At 37.5% G+C, this 8,440-nt stretch overlaps 1 long non-coding RNA gene across 1 annotated transcript; it reads left to right on the top strand.

Moving 5' to 3' along the window:
* The first annotated feature begins 4,197 nt into the window (after positions 1–4,197).
* LOC148296896 (uncharacterized) lies at positions 4,198–6,549 on the top strand. The gene is made up of 4 exons (XR_015833576.1): positions 4,198–4,669; positions 4,759–4,895; positions 5,459–5,522; positions 6,292–6,549. It is a non-coding gene; the product is annotated as an uncharacterized LOC148296896 (long non-coding RNA).
* Positions 6,550–8,440: the final 1,891 nt, after the last annotated feature.

Genomic DNA, 8,440 nt, shown 5'->3' with positions numbered 1-8,440 from the left:
GTGCTATTTCCAGGCCAACTTCTCTTCCAAACTAACCCTATACTCATGCTACTTATGTTGTGCAGCGTCATTGCTTATTCCTTGGCCTTCAGCCTCGAGCTGCTCCCCAGGGTCACTTCCCTTGCTTACGTAGTGCCTCGCAATTGGTCCATTGCGTCTGGCTCGCTCTTACTCGCTTCACTCTTGAGCCTTCTCTTGTCTCCACCCTCCTCCTGGCCCTGGCTGCCTCTCCTTTTGTGCTTCTTGCTGCTCACCCTGCTGGTTTTCGCCCCCAAACTGGAGGCTCCTGTGCCTCAACTCCTTTCTCTGTTTCGCCGCCGGCACCGCCGCCGCGTGAGGAGGCCAACAACACTATTACCACTCTAAGCAGCAAAAGTAGGATAGACGGTGTCAGGATGACTAGAATATTATAATTTATTTTAAGAAGAAAAATTAACCTGTAGTTCCCTGTAGTTATTTATCGGTGTCTTTCCTGTGCAATTTTTCTGTAAATGCCCCATATTTATCTAATGAAAGTTCGTCTCTGTCTCAACAAAGAAAAAAAGGGTATTTTGTTTTTCCTTTGTTACTTTCTTTTTCTTGTGGTCGAATGATTTATTTGTTTCTTGGTATTGTCATTATAGACTATAGTTTTGTTTTTGAAGAATTATAAACTATAGTTAATCTCAAGAAACTTACAATTTTACAGAGTGAATATTTCCTAAAGGCACAATTTAAGAGGCAACCGCAACAAAGGCCCATTTATTTATTGGCAAACTCAGCAAAAAGGGAAAGGACAAAATGGTCCCTCTTTCTCCTCCAACCACTCTCCACAAGTCTTGTATCGAAACTTTCGGGAACACGTCACTCTTATGCCCACAAGGTGCTTCCCTTTCCTCATTCCCTTCAATTTATCTTCTTTTTTTGGGTCAAATTTTTTATTTTTGATTTTTGATTTTTGATTTTTCACCCGGGATTCAAAGATGGGATGTCTCGAATTTGAATCTAGCATTTGAAACGTTCAGGCATTCTTCAGCTATTTATGTATTCTCGAGAGGTTTGAAGCTGGGTTTGCAGGTCATGGTTTCACTTCCAATCTAATAGGGATTACATATTGAGAAAACCCCATTAGAGAGGCAAGGGTCCATGCCTGTTTCACGTCATGGTTTCTACATTGTGTTTATATTTATCTCTAGTAATTCAGTTTACTTGTGATATACCTAAGAAGTTAACATAAGCAAATACTAACCACATATGAGCGCTGCCTCTTCGATTTTGTTTTTAACATTTGTGCAGCCATGATTAAGACTTTAAGCCAAACAATTATTTCTAATGCTTGCCGTTGTTGATGATGATTTTTTCTTTCATTTTTCCAAAATTTCATGTAAATGGTGCATGAAGTCATTGTAACATGATTCTGGCAATGCAAGTAAAGAACTAAATGATGCTCCAAGGGTGCTAACTGATATTGGTGATGTTCCTGTTCAAATGGAGTCGAAGATGACAGACTGATGAATGTCATAAGTGAGTCCATCAAGCTTGTTATGGAACAGGTAGGTTATAATTTCTAGAAGCTTCCAATTGAAAAAACTACTGCGAGTATTGATCTTAGGGAAAAAGAAAAAAGCGATTTTAGAAGATTTCAGTGGAAAAACTATTACGATTCTGTTGTTCTGTTTCCAAAACTCTCCTTGTTCTGTTGGTAGAATAAGTTGCAATTATAGTCATGTCCACTTGACTGAAAACTGGAGGATTCTCTCCTTTTTAATAACTTATTTGCTGCAGGCTTTTGATTATATATCACCAGTTTTGTACTTCTCTGTTTTGGTAGAGATGAATATTATGCTCAGCTAGCTTGATAATTCTGAGACCACCTTTTGCCATTTGCCTAGGTTATTTTCTAAAGTTGAAGTTTTTAACCTGAATTCACCAAATCTTGATAGATCCCTGTTCTTTTTCATTGTTTCTAAATTGTTAGTGTAACTTGATGTGCTTCAAAAGCTTACCCTGGACTGAGTTTGAGCAGCAATTAGTTCAACTACAATATGTTCATTGCGCATGACATGTAGTTATATCCCTTTTATAACCTTGAAAACTTTACCAGTGTGACACAATTGCTTGAATTTTTAAATACTTTGAAACTCATTGATTTTTAGAAGTGTACTTTGAAGCTAAGCTGGTACAGTTCATAATGCTTAGATGTATGGTACCCTGCCTGCAGTATGATGCCATTTTCAGGCCTCAGATTTGAACACTTCAGGGATCCTTTGCCATAATAATGCAAAGGAAAGGTTATTTTGGTTGCTGTTTTTGTTGAAGTTGTGAAGTTTTCCTATGCACAATATCATTTTCTTAATTCTTTCGCGCCAAGGAGTGGCCCCCGCAAGTGACATATGGTCTCAAGAAGTTGTTCTGGGTTCCTAACACTCTTTAGTGACGGTTTTCTGCAGAAAAACTGTCGCTAAAGGTCATTTTTCCAGATTTTGCTGCTGTTGCTGTCCGCACATGTTGCTGCTTCACACCTCGTTTGGGGGTGGTTTGCCTCACCAATTTTCTCTTCATGAAGCTGGTGCAAATAAACCGGGGAAGTCGTCTTCTTTTCCTTGTTTCTTTTATTTATTTATTTCGTTTCTATATGCTTCCTTCCTTAACTGTGCATTGCGTGTTTTCTTTTCTTAACATTGAGGACAATGTTTAGTTCTAGTTTGGGGGTGGTTAGGTATTAAAAAAGTAAAAAAATTTAAATTTTAAAAAATAAAAAATTCCAATTTTTTTTTTGTTATTCTTAGTCGTTTGTTCTTCTTATTAATTGTGAACAATTCAAGGTACAGTGAAATTTAAAGTTTGAATTTGATATTCATAGGTGAGTTTAAAGGTTTGAATATGCTTCCATTATGAAATCTAGGGTGAAATTTGCAATCATAGTTATTTACTTTGGATTAGTTGATTAGTCATATGCTTCACCTTGAGATTTTCACATGCACACCAACATTCTTGCAGGGAGTTAAACGAGTCTTGAGTATGCTCATCCTTTTGTTTGATAAAATATAGGATTAGTTAGCATTTAACCATAAGGTTTGAAAAAGGTATATCATATTGAAAGTGACCAAAGACGTCACAGCCCTATGCAAAATCAAAGTACAATTCAACGAAGCTAGGGTGAAAATTAAAGTGGGCTAAAAGCTGAAAGTCGGAAATTACATACAAGCCTTTTCAACTCGAGTGAGTAAGTCCTTTGGGATGTCTTCACATTTAGTGCCCAAAAGTCATTTGATTTGGGAGTCACTGACCTAAAGCTCGTTACATGGGTTGATTAGAAAGCTTATTCCGAAAAAAAAGAAAAAAAAAAAGAAAAAAAAAGAATGCCTCTGCTAGTTGTCTGCTAGGTGGTCCCGTATTTTATAGCATAAGAGGTGCTGCATACTCGAGATTGGTTTAATTTTCTGCATTTGTGTTGGCCTCACACTACACCAAGATAAGCATGTGAGTTCTTTACTAATCTTTTGTAAATCTCTTTGATTGTATGAATTAATTGTTTTAAATTTTGGAAGTTTGTTCTTTCTTTTAAACCTTTCTATGAGTTGAGAATTCTGATTTGGGTTCCAATGTACTTCCGATTGATTGCAATTGGTGAGGAGAAAAATTGGACTGAGACTAACACCTTTGGTTTGTACGAAGAAGAGTCTTGTGTGTCATGTGTTTCTATTTCTTTTTGTTTGTCTTCGTTTTTCTTTCTTCGTTCTTTATTTTTTGCTCGAGGACTAGCAAAATTCAAGTTTGAGGGTATTTAATATGTTCATAATTTCACATGTTTTTATATCCTTTTTACTTAGCTTTGTGAATTAATTTGGACTAAAGATGCTGATTTTAGTTATTTTCTAGTGTTTCAGCTTATGAGCCACGAAATGTATAAATTCCCCAAATATTCCTCGTAATAGTATAACAACTCGATCCTTAATTAATTTTCAATTATTATTTTATTCTAGAAAAAGACTATTTTGCCCCTGGAATATTTTAACGGGTATGAAAGTTGACTTTTTGACCGGGAAGGAATTTGAAAATTTTGATTGGATCGTTATGTAGAGCACGTCGAAACGAGTTCTTACACACGTAGTGAGCTCGAATCGGAGTTGTAACGAAAAAGTTGCGATAAAGGAATTTGTCCGGTGGCAAACTTGTAAACAGTTCAAAGATGGTTTTTAGAAAACCAGAAAAAATCTCTTTTTACTCTCCCGACACGTCTGTTATTGTTGAGCCCCAAATCTGATAAGCCCAACAAATTCCCTAAATATTCTCTATTCTGCACAAGTCCCATAAACCCATCATAATCCCAAAACCGACAGAACCTCCTCAAGACTTACTGATCTGTTCACAGGTCCAAAGCATCAACTTCCTGAGCTCGAAACGAAATCGTTCCTTCTTCAAACTTGTTCGTCTGCCTCATGAGTAGAACATATCCGAAAATTAGCCCAGTCGGAGAAATATAAACACCTCAAACCCCAGTTGGAGTATGAACAGCTCATCTCTGTCTGATACTCTGTGTTAAGCACGGATTTCTCTTTGCATGCGGGTTTCTGTTGCGATTATTACCTCTATTCCTTCATAACAATTGTTTCTGAGGTCGACATCTACAACATATCCAAATTACAAGGCAAACGGAGATTTCTATCTACTGTAAATCGTGTTCAAGGTGAGACTAGTCTTCACTTTCATTCTGTTTGCTGGTTTCACTCTAGTGTGCCCTTATTCACTCTTGCATGTGGCCTTCCTCTGATCTAGTGGCTTCGTTCCTTTCATCAAAGTTGTTCATCTTTGTCTTGGCTATAATCTGTCAAAATTGGAGCTTCATCCAAGAAGTGTAGTCATCTCAAGGCTGGTTGAAGTGTTGCCTACTTATTTTGTTCTGCTGTATTGAGGTAGGCTCGAATTCTTTCTTGTGTGTTAATTTCTATTGATCATTCGACAACACTTTCTTCATACAGGTTGTTCCTTAGTTATAGAACTATGCCATATCCAAAATTCACAGCAATTTAAGTTCTATAACCATCTGAAACCTTGTTCAAAGTTAGTAAGTCCTCTAGTCTGCTGTTTAAATTCTACAGCACCTTACTCACTCTTGGATGTCGATTTCCCTTGTTCAGATGACCAAGGTTTCTTCTTGAAAGTTGTTCAGTTTCCTGTTTTCTACAACATATCCAAAAATAGTGGTTATTCAATAAGTTTAGACCTCTCGGACAGAGTATAACTGAAACAAACTCCTCTCTCGTTATCAAGTGTTGTTTGGGAGTTTTACTCCTAGGGGGAATTCTTTGTGCATTGCAGAAAAATTCAAAGGATTATGGTACACCGGTTCAGCGTACTCGACAAGAATGGTCTTAAACTAAGTACACGCACTTTTAGAAGCCGGGGGTCAGGGCTTTAAATTAAATTATTGTGTTGAGCAATTTTATTGATTAAATATTTATGATGGCTTAAATAGGTACTCGGGTACCAGCTGATTCACAGGAGGGACCCTCAAAGGGTCAGAGCAACTCGGATGCACAGTGAGTGGACTTTTGTTTTATAAATGGATTTTATGTTATTAAAGTTTCAATATTTGATCTTGAAGGATTTATTTATGGCTATTACTTTCCGAGCAGGAATAATGAAATTATATATATGTTCTCGATTATATGTTATTATATTTAAATGCAAATGGCTTGGAAAGTAAGAAATGAGGTATTAATCATATTGAATGATTGGTTGAGGAATAAAATGGTAATTTCCAGGAAGGGCATGTATTTTGTTTTTAAACCACCATAGGTACCCAAAAATGTTGCCTTCGGATAAATTGTTGCCTTCGATTATAATGATGTCCAAGGACATCCCAGTTGCCTTCAGATGAGTCAGCGCGCGTTTGACAATTGCCCACAAGTTCGGGGACGCTCAAACTTTGTGGTGCTAGGAATGCGGCTCGGGTGGACCAAGTGTCCTCTGAGTCTTGCAAGGAATGCGGCTCGAGGAACTTTATGCTACCGAGACCTGCTAGGAGGAATTGACGGAAATTATGGAATTGATGGATTTATGATGGGTACACCTAAGTGGAAGGAAATTGTTTCTCTTTATTAATCTCAGATATTTTGTTAATGTTTCACTGAATATATGCTCAGCTATATGTATGAGGATTTGCATGCCTAAATTTTCATACGGATATTGAACATGGATATGATTAAATTTTCTAAATGTTTTAACAGAGGGGTTAGTATGTTGATACCTTATGTTCTAAAACTTTATTTTTGTCCACTCACGTTTTTCAATGTTTTGCGCCCCCAGGCAGTAGTCGTGTACGAGGACATCACCACAGGGCCGTCACTTTCCTCCATCCATCTCCTCCGCTACGTAGGAGTTCTTTTTGTATTTATACTGTTATCTTAAATTCTGAATTAGTTGCTCTGAAGATTTGCCCAAAGATTTTCTGTATGGCCTCAGGCCGGTTAGTTGGTTAAGTTGTTTGGATGTAAGTTGAAAGCATGCTGGCGGTTGTGATGTTTTCTTTTATATATGTATGCTTTCCAACAGGTGAAAATTTGGGAAAAGATTCAGTTTACAGAGGAGACTCTGCCGAATTTTCAGCAGATGTCAAACCTAAAAAGAATTTGGATTTGTGTAAGAAGGGCAAATTAGTCATTTGTGCCTGACACCCGCCAGGTGTCAGACACACACAGGGTTCGACTCGGATTCCAAAGTGGAATTTGGGTCGGATCTTGTCAAATAGAGTTTGACATGAGTCCAATTGGAGATAGAAGACAGCATCTTGAAGTTTATCCATGAATATTTTCATAATTTTTGAAGACTGCTAAGGTGCCCATTTTTAATTAGACAACTCAGCCTAAACCAATTTCCGGAGAATACTGAGTCAGCAGGGGTATTTTGACCATAACTCACTAATACGACATCGGATTGAGGCATACGACATATGGTTGAAAAGAAGACATCCAGAGATTTCCGAAGAGTGGTCGTACGTAATTTTTGGAGGTCAAGAAGGTGTTCAAATCGCATTCGCAAAGAGGATCACGTGCAGTTTCCTGGAAGTCTTAGGAAACTTAGTTTTCATTGCCTTTTCTAGTTAGGAACTGACTTGGAAATCAAGTTCGAGTAAGGCTTAGTTTGGGGTTGCTTAACTTAAAAAATAAGCAGCTCTAAAAAAAAGTTTTGGAGATTTGAGTGTTTGGTAAAACCAATCTAACCTACTTATTTTATAATCTGCTGTCATTCACAGCCAAAAAGTAGAAGCAGCTGACAACCTGCTTCTAAAAACTGCTGCGCGGAGAAGCATGCGGAGGGTTTAATGAAATTTTCATATTACCCATATTGCCCTTATTTGTTTCAAACAATTACAGGCTTTTATCCTCGTTATCCCAGTTCGAGCCTCCCAAGAGTTGTTCCTCTTGGATTTTTTGTAGTTGTTTTGTTTTCTCTATGCAACTTGCTCACCTCATCCTCTCTCTGCAACTTTTTCCCTTCCTCAATCCCTCAAAGCTACCAACTCAACCCAAAACCCCACCAACCTAGCTTCCTATTTTACAAACCTAGAAGATCTGCGACTTGGAAGGGAATGAAGATATGCGACTTTGATGGGGAAAATAGAGAGAGATCGGAAGGGAGAGAGAGACAAGGATAGAGAACTAGGGAGAGAAAGCAAAATCAAAATTGCAGATGCTCGACTTCATGGTGTATATATAAATATACTTCCACAAACACGAATTTGTATGAAACTTTTGCATTTGGGCATTTTTTGGATTGGGACTGATTATGTTGGAATTGGTTTTGATTGGAAACTTCAGGTGTCTTTATAACAAGAATTTATATGAAATCACAACAAAAACAAGTTTTGTCTTGAAGATTTTGGATGAGGAAGATGACGAAAGAAAAAAAAAGCTGTAATTATTTCACAACTAGGTTCAGATTTCTCCTTCTGATGCTAATACTTTGAGTACCATGTGCCAGCAAAGCCTTTGAGCAAGCAAAGAAAGCTCCGGGGTATGTTTTTGGCACCAATGGAGATATTGACATTGAGAAGAGGGAGAGGAAAGGAGAAAGGAGAAAGGAGAGAAGAGGGAGAGGAAAAAAAAATTGGGGACCGTGAAGGAAGAAGAAAAGAGAAAGCAGAGGAGGGAGAAAGGAAAAACAAAAGGGAATGGGGCCTGGAAAGGAAGAAACAAAAGGGAGAAAAAACTACACATTTTTTATTTCTTATGATAGTTTTAGGTTTTAAAAAAAATTTCATCATGGTGCCCTTTATTGTCATTATACACTCTCACAGCACTTCTATAAAAAAGTTTATCAAACATTATAAGGCTGCTTTTTATACTCACAGCACTTTTACAAATATAGATTACCAAACACTTTGCTGCTTCACTTCACATCTATTTGTTTTCACAGCACAGCAGAAGCAGTTTTTTTTAAAAGCACAGCAATACCA

Source organism: Prunus avium, chromosome 2 (assembly GCF_965620075.1).
Source record: "Prunus avium chromosome 2, drPruAviu1.hap1.1, whole genome shotgun sequence".
Classification (NCBI taxonomy): domain Eukaryota; kingdom Viridiplantae; phylum Streptophyta; class Magnoliopsida; order Rosales; family Rosaceae; genus Prunus; species Prunus avium.
Note: the sequence above shows the minus strand (reverse complement) of the source record. Positions and strands in the feature narration are given on the sequence as shown.